Source organism: Scyliorhinus torazame, chromosome 6 (genome assembly GCF_047496885.1).
Source record: "Scyliorhinus torazame isolate Kashiwa2021f chromosome 6, sScyTor2.1, whole genome shotgun sequence".
In the NCBI taxonomy this organism is placed as follows: Eukaryota; Metazoa; Chordata; class Chondrichthyes; order Carcharhiniformes; family Scyliorhinidae; genus Scyliorhinus; species Scyliorhinus torazame.
The window spans coordinates 180,309,597-180,322,446 of NC_092712.1; the positions used below are offsets into that span (position 1 = coordinate 180,309,597).

General features: G+C 52.2%; 1 long non-coding RNA gene across 1 annotated transcript in view; it reads left to right on the top strand.

Moving 5' to 3' along the window:
* LOC140425754 (uncharacterized) overlaps positions 1 to 11,775 on the top strand; it is a 186,639-nt gene extending 174,864 nt beyond the window's left edge. Inside the window, exon 5 of the long non-coding RNA XR_011947982.1 lies at positions 11,454 to 11,775. This is a non-coding gene — a long non-coding RNA (uncharacterized lncRNA). The remainder of the gene's footprint in view (positions 1 to 11,453) is intronic.
* The last annotated feature ends 1,075 nt before the right edge of the window (positions 11,776 to 12,850 follow it).

Below are 12,850 nucleotides of genomic sequence, written 5' to 3' on the forward strand. Positions count from 1 at the left end.
GACTCCAAATTCCCTTCATATGTATATCTGCATGTGTGCGTATCTTTGTATGTGTGCATGTGTGTGTCTGTGTGTGTCTACTTGTGTGTGTGTATCTTTGTGTCTGTCTGTGTGTGCCTGTGTTTGTGTATGTGTGTGTGTGTTTGTGTATGTGTGTTTGTGTGTGCCTGTGTGTATCTACGTGTGTGTGTGTGTGTGTATCTTTGTGTCTGTATCTTTGTGTTCATGTATGTGTGTGTTTGTGTGTGTGTCTACGTGTGAATGTGTGTGTGTGTGTGTGTGTGTCTGAGCGTTTGTGTGTGCCGGTGCATGTCTACATGTGTGTTTGTGTCTGTGTGTGCCTGTGTGTCTCTCTGTGTTCGTGTGTGTCTGTGTGTGCCTGTGTGTAATGTTTGTGTATGTGCCTGTGTGTGTATATGTGTGTTTGTGTGTGTCTATGTGTGTGCGGGTGTATCTTTGTGTCTATGTCTGTGTGTGCCTGTGTGTATCTTTGTGTTCATGTATATGTGTGTGTGTGTGTGTGTGCGTCTGTGTGGGCCCAAATGACTGCATGAGGAGCGAATGCTTGATGCTACAATTTTATTATTTTTTCTTAGATTTAGTGGGTCATACATTTGCTCTTTGTTTGATTCAGGAAAACCTTGTTTGATTGACTCTTTATTGGTCACAGCTTAAATAGTTAAATACATTTAAATTTGAAAAAGGCATGCCCTCAAAAAAAGAAACATAAACCTTTGTTTTTTTTAATATAAATTTTAGAGTACCCAATTATTTTTTCCCAATTAAGGGGCAATTTAGCATGGGTAATCAACCTCACCTGCACGTTTTTGGGTTGTGGGGGTGAAAACCACGCAGACATGGGGAGAATGTGCAAACTCCACACGGCCAGTGACCCAGAGCCAGGATTCGAACCTGGGTCCTCAGCGCCGCAGTTCCAGTGCTAACCACTGTGCCACATGCCGCCCCGTAAACCTTTGTTTTGACCAGCCAAGCAGGCTGAATAGATGGGAGCCAGTTCCAGCTCACCTGGCTCAACTGGTCCGAACAAAACTCTTCAAGATATTGTTAAACATTTCATTTTTACATTTCCTCAATTTTCCATGTCTTTAAAATATGGTACGAAGTCTTACACACCAGGTTAAAGTCCAACAGGTTTGTTTCGATGTCACTAGCTTTCGGAGCGCTGCTCCTTCCTCAGGTGACCTTCCTCAAGGAGCAGCGCTCCGAAAGCTAGTGACATCGAAACAAACCTGTTGGACTTTAACCTGGTGTTGTAAGACTTCGTACTGTGCTCACCCCAGTCCAACGCCGGCATCTCCACATCATGTTTAAAATATGGGATATACTTTTTATTATTTCTTACTGCAACATCAAGTCTAATGGTGTTTTGCACAGTGTACCAACATTTTTTCTCTTTCACTAAATTCTCCATTGAGTTAGTTGATTAAACATTTCCCAGTCCTCAGGATAACATTCTGTGAAGAAGCAGTCTTTTAGTAATCCCATGCGCTTTACCCATAAAGATTCTTACAAAAAGTAAAAACCACCAACCACTTACTCAAGAATGCACCCCAGCTATTAGTCTCAATGTGTGCTTTCTCCCGACAGTCAAACTAATGGGGCGAAATTCTCCGGACACGGCGCGATGTCCGCTGACTGGCGCCCAAAACGGCGCAAATCAGGCGGGCATTGCGCCGCCCCAAAGGTGCGGAATGCTCCGCATCTTTGGGGGCCAAGCCTCAACATTGAGGGGCTAGGTCGGCGCCGGACGAATTTCCGCCCCGCCAGCTGGCGGAAAAGGCCTTTGGTGCCCCGCCAGCTGGCGCGGAAATGACATCTCCGGGCGGCGCATGCGCAGGAGCGTCAGCGGCCGCTGACGGCATTCCCGCGCATGCGCAGTGGAGGGAGTGTCTTCCACCTCCGCCATGGTGGAGACCGTGGCGGAGGCGGAAGGGAAAGAGTGCCCCCGCGGCACAGGCCCGCCCGCAGATCGGTGGGGGCACCCCCCGGGGCCAGATCGCCCCGCGCCCCCCCCCCAGGACCCCGGAGCCCGCCCGCGCTGCCTTGTCCCGCCGGTAAGGTAGGTGGTTTAATTTACGCCGGCGGAACAGGCATTTTAGCGGCGGGACTTCAGCCCATCCGGGCCGGAGAATCGAGCGGGGGGGCCCGCCAACCGGCGTGGCGCGATACCCGCCCCCGCCGAATCTCCAGTGCCGGAGACTTCGGCAACCGGCGGGGGCGGGATTCACGCCAGCCCCCGGCGATTCTCCGACCCGGCGGGGGGGTCGGAGAATCTCACCCATGATCTCTATCGAAGTTGTCCAGTTAACTTGTGCTAACTGTTGTCCATTTTTGTTCTATTCAGGATTACTGGGAACTGTGTTGACTGATGAAACTTATTTCATACAGGCTCCTCGTACTTGGTAGAGAAAAATACTAATACTTCTCTGTCAGCAGGCTGTGGTGGTAATGATGCCAGTCACAGAAACAGAAGGAAAGTGTGCAAGCTCAAAATTAAAATACGGTGGATGCTGGGAATCTGGAATAAATGCAGAAATTGCTGGAAATATTCAGCAGGGTCTGACAACACCTATGGAGAGCGAAGCAGTGTTGACACTTCAGATCAGTGACCTTTCATCAGTCTCAGGTATTCTGATGAAAGGTCACCATTTTGAAACGTTAGTTCTGTTTCTCTCTCCACAGATGCTGCCAGATCTGCAGAGAATTTCCAGCATGTTCTGTTTTTATTTCAGTGTACTACCCAGTATTGTCACCCTCTCCTCTATTCGATGGTATCATATCAAAATATTAAGGAAGTAGTTATACTACCTTCCACATCCTCAGAATATCTTGTAGATCCTCACAGCCAATGGAAAGCTTTTAAAGTTTGACTAGTTAACTTGCACGAAGAACGGAGCTCTTGGATAGCACCGAATAGAACAATGTACGTATAAAGGTTCAATGAGGTTCATGTTGCACCCCCACACCCCCCACTTCTACACCACCCTTACCCTCCACCACCAACCCCCACCACCACCCTCACCCTCCACCACCAAACCCCCCAATAACCCCACCTACTCACCTCTCCCGGCCCGCTGTCTAATCATACGTGTTGTCGTCTTCCAGGACTTGCCAGAGATTGTGCCGGTCCGTCCGGTGTCCCCCGCCCCCAGCCAGTGCAAGAGCCAGTGCCCCCAAGACAGCCGAGCACTGACGGGGAGAACAGCCTGAACACCAGCCCTCCACCCAAGACTCAGGAGACCCCGGAGCTCGGGTGGAGGATGACACGGATTTCCGGTTACAGTTGTCTTCAACACTCTCCACCATTCCAGAGACTCTCACCTCGGTTGGGTACATTAGTGAAGAGGCTCCTTGGGACACTATCTGGTGCGCACCACACATTTCATCCAGTACAGCAGGGGGAGATAGGAGTGCCTAAGGAGCCAGCCCCAGGCTCCAGCTGCCGCCCAGATGGGTCCTGAGCTTCTGAAACATCCAGTCCCAACTACAGTGCAGATGCAATCAGAGAGCCAGGGACTACAAGAGGGGATGAGGGTGGGCATCCAGCCCTGCAGGCACAGGTGGAGGAGTCCAACCGCATGCAGGAGCAGGGGGTGGTGCCAGCCATGCGTGCCACCCAGACCGACGACGCACAGGTGGCATCCATGGTGGAGGCATTGGGGGTGACGGTTTCGGTTATGGATCAGCGTGTCCAAGGCCTGCGGCATTCTGTGCAGGCAGTGGCCGAGGCCCAGGACAGAGCTGCCCTCTCACAGACAGCCATGTGCCAGAGCCACTTGGACATTACAGCGGCGCTCCTCAGCTTGGCCCAGTCACAGCCATGGCTGGGGACGTCGGCGGCATTGCCCAAGCGCTGGCCGGCATGGCGCAGATACTGGACGAGGTGGTCCAGTCCCAGAGGGACGCGGCCCTGTCCCAGAGCGAGGTGGCCCTGTTACAGAGGGAGGTGGCCCAGTCGTTGGCTTATGTAGCATAGACCCAAAGGGTGGTGGCACAGTGTGATGTGGTGTTGTCCCAGACAGAGTTGGTCCACTCCCTGTGCTCCATGGCCGCGAGCGTGCAGACCCTGGTCGAGACCAGAGCAGACCTCCAGGACTGACCCCGGTGGTGGGGGGGGCCACAGAGGATGACTCCGCTCGCAGCCCCGTCCCATGGAGTAGCCTGGGGCCCATTGGGCACCCCGAGGGAAGAGGGAATGATGGGGCTCGTGTCGGTGACTCCCACAGGGTAGATGATGAAACACTGCAGTACCTCGGACTCCCCCCTCCTGTTCATGGTGCATCTGGTGGGCAGTGGGCAGAACAGGGCAGCACCATGCCACCTGGGACACCCGAGCAGCGGCCGGGCCCATCCGGGCAGAGTTGCCCCAGGAGAGGCGCACGAACGGGGTCCCTTGTCGCAGGGCAGGAGTCACAGCAGGTTGCCTCGGTTGCCTCCACTCCTGCTGTACCATCAGGGGAACCACTTAGGTGTAGTCTTAGGGCCCGTAAAGCCAGAAAGTTAGACACCAGTTAAATTGGCACGGGTGCAGTGTACAGTTTAGTCATAGGGGCCAGTGCACAGACTGTATATATTTGTTAACAATAAACACCTGGGGCGGGATTCTCCAGTATCCAGCGGTCAGGCCGTACCGACGCTAAAGAGTGGCATGACCCACCCCGGCGTCGGGCCGCCCGGTATGTGCGGAGTCCTCCGGCGCCGAAGGGCCTCCACCGGCTGGCGCGAGTTGGCACATGCGCTCGGGATTTCTTCTCCACGCCGGCCATGGCGGAGCTTTACAGCGGCTGGCGCAGAGTGAAAGAGTGCCCCCACGGCACAGGCCCGCCTGCAGATCGGCGTGCCCCGATCGCAGGTCAGGCCACCATGGCCCCTCCCTCCTCCCCCCCGGGCCAGATACCCCCGCGCCCCCCCCCCCCGAGGACTCTGCAGGCCGCCCCCAGAGCCAGGCACGCCGGTACTAACCTTGTGTAATTTACGCCAGAAGGGCGGCCGCTCGGCCCATCGCAGAGTGGAGAATCGCCGGGGGGGGGGGGGGGGGGGGGGGGGTTGCGCAGCCAATGGCCCCCGACCGCCACGGCGCGATTCCTGCCCCCGCCAAAAAAACGGCACCGGAGAATTCGGCAGCCGGCGGCGGGGCGGGATTCACGCTGCCCGGCGGCGATTCGCCGGCCCGGCGGGGGGTTGGAGAATCCCGCCCCCGGTCCCACCATTACAACCTGCCTTGGTGCTCTGTCTGATGAGTGTGGGGGTGGGCTGGTCATGGCTGGCCGGGTGGGGGGAGGACCAATGCTGGCCCTGTGGGAGGTCCATGTCCCCCCCGTGCTCCAGCCGTCCCCAGCACCCCCACCCCACGATTCGACGGGACCATGTGATGGACTGGCCAGCTCGCAAGCAGGGATTACGCAGGTGGAAGGTGCTACCGTGGGCCTGAGTCAGACGTTGTCATATGATGCGGAGCACCAGAGCTCATCGCAGAGCGGGTTGTCATCCGCATCCTTTATCCACTGCTACTGCCAACCCACAACCCCCAGTTCGTAGCGCCACAGATATGTATAACGGAGGGGGGTGCAACCGGGTGGTTTGGCGGGGTGGGAAGTGAGGGGATGTGGGTTTGGGATGAGGCGTCCATGCGCCTAGCCAAACCCCCTCTCCACTCCCTCCCTCCTAATCGGTGAAAGTGGACGCAATCAGAGCGTCCCATTCTTGTTGGCCCTGGCGCACACATCATGCAGCCTCCTGTGCCTGCCCGTGCCCCATGTCCTGCTGACTGTCCGCCTCGTCGGACGAGTCCTGCCCTTCCTCCTCATCCTACTCCTCCAGCAAAATGTCCCTCTGCTGCGCGATGTTATGAAGAATGCAGCAGGCCGCCACGATGTGGGTGACCCTCTCAGCACCATACTAGAGGCCCCTCCAGAGCAGTCCAGACCTGCCTGTAGCAGGTTACAGCTAGTGTCCATGTCGGTCTGTTTCACTTCGGATAGGTGTTAGCAGCCACGACCGCAGCGGGTCACCCCTGTCACCCAGGAGCCAACCCCTCAGCCAGGGGTTTGGGGGGGGGGGGGGTTGTCCCCGAACATGTCAGGGATCGCTGAGTGTGCCAGGATGAAGGAGTCGTGCACACTGCTCAAAGATCGGGCACAGACGTGCACAATGCACAGCTGATGGTTACAGACCAGCTGGACGTTCATTGAGTGGTACCCCTTTCGGTTGGTGTAGAGCGGCCTGTTATCCGCAGGTGCCCGCAGGGCAACATGCCTCCCGTCTATAGCCCCCTGAGCCCGGGGCATCCTGGCGATAGCATATAGGGCCCCCGTGATGGCACGCCAAGGTCTGTGATGTCCCGGACAGGTCCCCACTCGGCAACTGGAAGTACCCAGTGACATCGAAGTTCAGGGCGCCGTCACCTTGACAATAACCAGGAGCGGGTGTCCTCCCCGATAGCCCCGCGGTGCCAGGTGTTCCATCATCTGGCAGATGTGTTGTACTGTCTCTCTGCTTAGCCGGAGTCTCCGATGGCATGCCATGTCCGGCAGGTCCTTGAATGACATGCGCTGCTGGTATACATAAGGCCTCATGCGCCGCCTCCTCCTTGGCTTGTTGAGCGGCCGGCCCTCCACCCTGTGCGGGTGCCCCCTGCCCGTCTGCAATCCATTCCTCGGCAGCCCGTTCCTCTGCAGCCCGTTCTGCTGCTGGACGCTCTGCTACTGCAGCTCCTCCCCCCTCTCCAAGCGACTCCCGCTCATGCGGCCATCGGGCATCCCACAGAACTGCAACCATCACCAGGGCGGCCCTGGCAGGGGACCCCCCACCCCAGCCAGCACAACCGGTGTCCAGGCCGGCAGCCCACAGACGCTCATCTCCATGTCCTACCTCCTTTCTCTCTCTCTCGCTCAGCATCCAAGACGCCAGGTTCACGATTTTTGAAACCGCAAATGAACCATGCCGTCGGGAACTCGGCCAATCGGTGAATCGCGGAGGCCTCCGAGAATACAGGGTCTGGCCCGCTAATGATATGCTAACGGTACTTAAACGGCATGCGACGAGCGATGCATGTATGCCATTTTCGGGGTGCCGAATGATCCAGATTTGGCGTCAAACTGACGCCTACTACAATTTTGGTGTCGGAGGGTATTCTCCGCCCTATCGCAATACGCAATACTCCGCAATACGGGGTACTTCAGCAAACGAAGAATCCCACCCAAAGTGCTGCCGGCAGTGGAGAATCAGAACATTTTCCCGCTACCGCTAGGAACGCTGGGGTGGCATGATTGCATCCATGCAAATGAGCCAGCATGCTGCCCACATGCATCCCGCCCAAGTCCCGATTCCGAAGGCAAGTGCTTCGCTGGGGTCGGGAACCCCATTGTGAGCCTGACAAGTTAGAGCAACTTTTAAGTGTTCGACTCACCCCAGACACTCATTCCAGTCAAGAAGATGGCTGCAAGAAGAGCTGCATCATGCTTCCTTAATGCAGACATCCACAGGATGTTGAATGCCATTGTGGAGAGGAGGAATACCCTCTCCCCCTGGGAGGGGTGGAGACAACATCCAGCTGCTCGGAGGTGGCAGATGCAGTGAGTGCTGGCAACATCACCAAGAGGTCCGGTATGCACTTCAAGAAGAAGATGAACAACCTCCTTCGAGCAGCTCAGGTGAGTTACCATCTGTGTAACCCTGGCATCACTCACATCCTTAACCCCTGACATCTGCCCCCAAATCGTTAAATTCCAGTAACACTCCCCATGTACTAGCATGTCCGTCAGAACCCACCCCCCAGGAACCCCCAACACATGTCTCAGCCTCTTTGGCCAGGCACCTTGCCCACACATTCCCCCCCCCCATCAAAACTGGTGTGCCATCTCCCGATGCCCTTTCTGTGTCCCAAAGGATAAAGTGGGCCATAATCGAAGGGAGCCTCAGAAGACGGACAGGGGCATGCCTGAGATATGTATCCACTCCTCCTTTGAAGAAAGGGCCATGGAACCCATGGGGGAGGACGAAGAGCGAGCAGTGGCCGAAGAAGTGAGAGTCCAATGCAGCTTTATCCAGATGTCCTGTCTCAAGTGAGCCGTTCATCTCCCACAGCCCAGTCCTTCCCAAGAGCTGACCGTATGTCCTTTGCCTTCTTCAATATCCATCAGATGGGACCGGGCCTTTCAGGGTCATAACTCCCCCTCTGGACCCTCAGAACACCCTGGAACAGACCTTCGGGGAAGACACTGATGTCACAGCACTGTTTTCACCAGAACCACCCACCGGAGCAGAGACTATCATCTCGGTGGGACATGTTAGCAGTCAGGCTCCTGTCACCCTCTGCTGAGTACCACACACATGCTGCAGCACATCAGGTGGAGACAGGGACTCCAGAGGGAGTGGCCGGTCGGAGGGCTGGCCAATCCCAGAGAACAGCTCCCATGATAGATATCGCGGCTCTGGATAAGGTTATCGCATCACAGATGCAGGTGCAGATTCAGAGCCAGACTTTACAGCAGGGAGTGTCAGCAACAGTCCAGCATTTACAAGTACAACTGAAGGAGTCCAATCGCCTTTGGGCACAGGAGATGGTGCTCACATTGCGTGGCACCCAGGCCAACACTGAAAGGGTGGAGCCCGCGGTGAAGACTTGGGGAAAAAAGTCAGATGCCGGAATGCACCAGGATGTATGCGTTGTGCACGCTGACGGGTATGGTGCACAGATGTGCATGGTGATTGCACACCAACTACACATTCAGGGAGTGGAACCCCTTCCTGTTAATGAAGGGCACTCCCTTCGAGCCGGTGATCTGAGAGCGACACAAGTGCTATTAATAACTCTTTGGACCTGGGGCATGCCAATGGTGGCAGCATATCCAGTAGCCCAGGCATCCTGGAGGGTCTGGTCCTGGCGACAGTGGATGTAGATAGCTGCCAGGGCACAGAGGACATCCAAGACATCTCGGATGCCCCAGACATGTCCCCACTCGAGCCAGGAACAAGTCGGGGCAAAGAAGTTGAGGGTAGCTACTGGGAGTGGGTGTCCTCCTTCAAGTCCTCGCGATGCCAGGTCCGCCACCATCTGGCACAAGTGACGCACGGTATCCTTGGTGAGACAGAGTCAATAGCGGCACACGTGGTCTGGCAGCTCTTTGAAGGTCGAGCACTGATGTTAGAAACGTGTCCTGATATGGCCCCCCCTTCGTATCACCTCCTCGGTCTGGTGGATGGCTGACAGTTGAGCTTCACTGGCTGGCCCCTGTTGTTCTGGGGCAGGCTCCTGTTGTGCAGCATCTTCTCTCGGCTGGCACTGGCGCTCTCACCACAGTGCACCCGTGACGGCAGCAACGGCCAGGTAGATAGGCAGCATGGCAGACTGAGTTCCAAATGTAATTTCTGTATGGGGTGAGGGGGAGAGACGGAGACTGTCAGCAAAGTGGTGCTTCCCTTGCCCATCTAAACCCTCAAATAACATGGTCATCCTGCGTTTGACTGCTCAGCTACCCTCAGCATTCCACCGCAACCCCCCCCCCCCCCACCACCTCCCAAGGGTCAAACCACGTAATTGCTTATTGCACTCGAGTCTGCACCATTGTGAAACAGTCAGGGACAAGACACCTCGCTCCATCAGGTTGTCCCAACAGGGGTTAATAGCCGTGGACTGTCTCTATCATCATCCCGCTTCAAAGAGATGCTGGTCACTCAAATGGTGAGCAGCTTTCTAGTCCCAGCAGTGCTATCAGGAGCAGTAGCAACTGCTGCAACGATATCTAGTTCCCTAAAGTCAGAGGCCATGGAGCCAAAGTGAAAGTTAAGTGGAGCTGGAGTTTTGCTAGGGAAGGCTGGTAGGCCCCTGTGAGAGAGGGTAGGGTGGATGGGAGGACCGGGCAGAGGGTGGCAGGGAAATATGGGAAACATGGGGGTGTAAAACCTTGGTGGGTATCTCTGTTGTGGCCTGGGGGCCTGCTAAGGAAGTATCAGCCTGTGCAGTGAAGCCTGCTGGACAACACTTGGTGTGGAATCTACCGTACCTGGCTAAATCCCAGCAGCAAAGGGATGAGGTCCTTAGCTGGCTCTTAATTGGCCCCTTAAGTGCCTCAACTGTCCAGGGAAGGATGAGTCTCCCATTGCACCCCCCCCGCCCCCCCCTCTCCCCTTACAGGTAAAATGCAGCAGATGCGAGGCTAGATGGCTGGGCAGCAGACACAATGCCCATGGCATTTTACTGGAAACCCCCCCCCCCCCACTCAACACCTAGCCAACCTCCTCCCAAGGGAGGCCATAAAACCCAGCCCAATGGGTGAATGATGTCAAAGATTTGCTGATTTTTTTTTATTGGCAGTGCAGATTTTTAATTTTGCTTTTTCTCTTTTTCAAATATTTTTATTGAAGTTTTTCATTTTATATACCATACAATAAACAAAGATGTGGGATCAGATAAAATTTACAAGAGCTCAACATTGGAATTTTCCCCCATAACCCCTACTCCTTAACCCCCCTTTTTTGTTATTTTAAGGTATTTTATTGGAATACATATTTTACAAAAGGTAATTGGCATCTATTTACATATGTATCTGTCTTTCCCTCCCCTCCCCTCTTCTCCCCTGTCGATTGGCCCGACCCCCTCTCTCCTCCAACCCCCCGCTCCATGCTTTAGGTGTTTCTTTGGGGTCTTGTTCTATTTTGTTTTATTTGTTTGGACCCTTTCCAGCTGGGCTCTTGGTCCCTTGGCTGGTTTTGTTGGTTTGCCGGTTGTTATGGGCTTTTCCACCCGGGGGCTTGGGGGAGGGGAGTTGAGGGGATTGGTGCTCCTCCCTTTACCAGGCGGTTTGCCCTTGGCTGGCTCCCAGATTTACTGATATTTCAAGAAGAGCACATGCCTCTTGTTTTTCCCTGGCCAATATTAATTTCTTTCCTGAAAAAGATACTCATCATTTATGTTTTGTGAAAATTGGCTAATGTATTTTTCCTGCATAACAGCAAACTGCACATCAAAATGTAATCGATGAACGACTTTGAGATGTCTTGACCCATGATTATGTACTGTAAAAATACAAATTCTTCATTTTTAAGGAGTCATTCAAATAGGAGCCATTCAACCCTTCAAATAGACCACATTGGCTCTTTTAGATTTTCAATTCAATATTGGTTTGGGCTTGCAGTAAGTGCATAGAAATAATTGTAATTAACTTAGCAGTAGTATCCAGATAAAAAGAACATTGTAGTTAATCGTAAAATCTTGATGAAAGGAATAGCTCTTCCCATTTGCTCCAGGATAATTTGATTTAATCTATGATGATCTGCAAATTATAGCATGTGAAAGCCATTGGGCAAATAATGTTTCTTTTGTATTTACTGTCTATGAGGCCAATACTTCCTATGTGCGCGCTGTTCTTAATGTACCCATTAACACATTCACATAAGTTACTAACAGTGCTATTTTAACACAAATGTTACAGGTTAACTTCTGTGATAAACTCGTGCAGACAGGAATTTATGCCAACTAGTGTGCTAAAAATAGCTCACAGAGTGAATTAAACCCATATGTGAACAAAATGAAAAAATATGAATCTTCAATCAAATTTCACAAGATGAAGCCAACAAACCATATGACTTGTCTATGAACCCTCCCTCACAAAACTGATTAATCAAAACACAGATTTCTTTGGTGTGTTTCATGCTGATATAGTGTATATCAAATAAATGAATCCACACAGTGTGCAAGTCCCCATGCAATGTACAAAGGTTTCCCAGATGTATACATCAATAAACATAAATTTCTGCCATGTATTTGTTTAATTTGAATCAATTAATTTCTTTATATACATAATAAATGTATATATATATATAAAATAAACACACACAATAAAAAACACCGGATGCTCGAACAGGCGTGCTGTTGGTCCAATGGTTCAGCAAGTTCATCTCATCAATAAACTGAGCCATAAAGATCAGGAAAATTCAAGATTTGATCCCAGTCTGTGGTGATTTAGCTGATCTCAGCCAGTGTAGCAGAAGGCATGCTACAATTTGCTTTAAAGCAGTTGGGATAAGCAGCGGAATATTGGCCAGGGATTCCACTCCTGGTTGCAATTTAGTCTCCCACTAGAAATGTGCATATGTAAACGCCAGGTGAACGTAGGACCAGGTTTGGCTGTGACATCCCTCATAGTTGACAGCCTGTTGACACTCATTGTCAAGGCTCCTGCATGAATAATGGCTGCTTGGATAAAAGACTGAAATGAAGCCAACAGCTGGGAAACCATACTCACATATTCAGTCAATGACTTCAGCAGAGAAGGGAGGAATAAAAAATAAATAAACAAATAAATAGCGTAGATATGCCATGAGTTCCATGCTCGCAATTGAAAAAAAAGTGAAAATACACATTTTATATCCTGTTCCATATGGATAATTGCAGCAGGATAGATTGACTGTGAAGTCTCCTCACAATAGACAATTATTTATTTTAGCTGGTAGTGTTGACTATGTATTGATGCAGTGACTCGGTTTTGAATAATCATGCTGGGGGGAATGCATGATGGCAATATTATGGTTCAATATTCAGATAATGTGCAGATAGAAGGCCACATTATATTCTGCCATGGATGAATATGGGTTTGCAAGCTGAGTGTCCAATGAATTTCACTCAAATCCTGAGATTGGTGTCTTATTGTGTTAAGCTGCTATGTATTTGTTACAGTGTATAACATTAGGCTTTGCTTTGGTTCTTTGTAAAAATGTTAAACATGGAAGAAGCATGATCAAAGTAAAATGAAAACAAAGGAGGAAGCAATGTCAAAGTTGAACTTATATCATATTGTATGTTACTGTAAACTGAAAGCATGAAAATTCA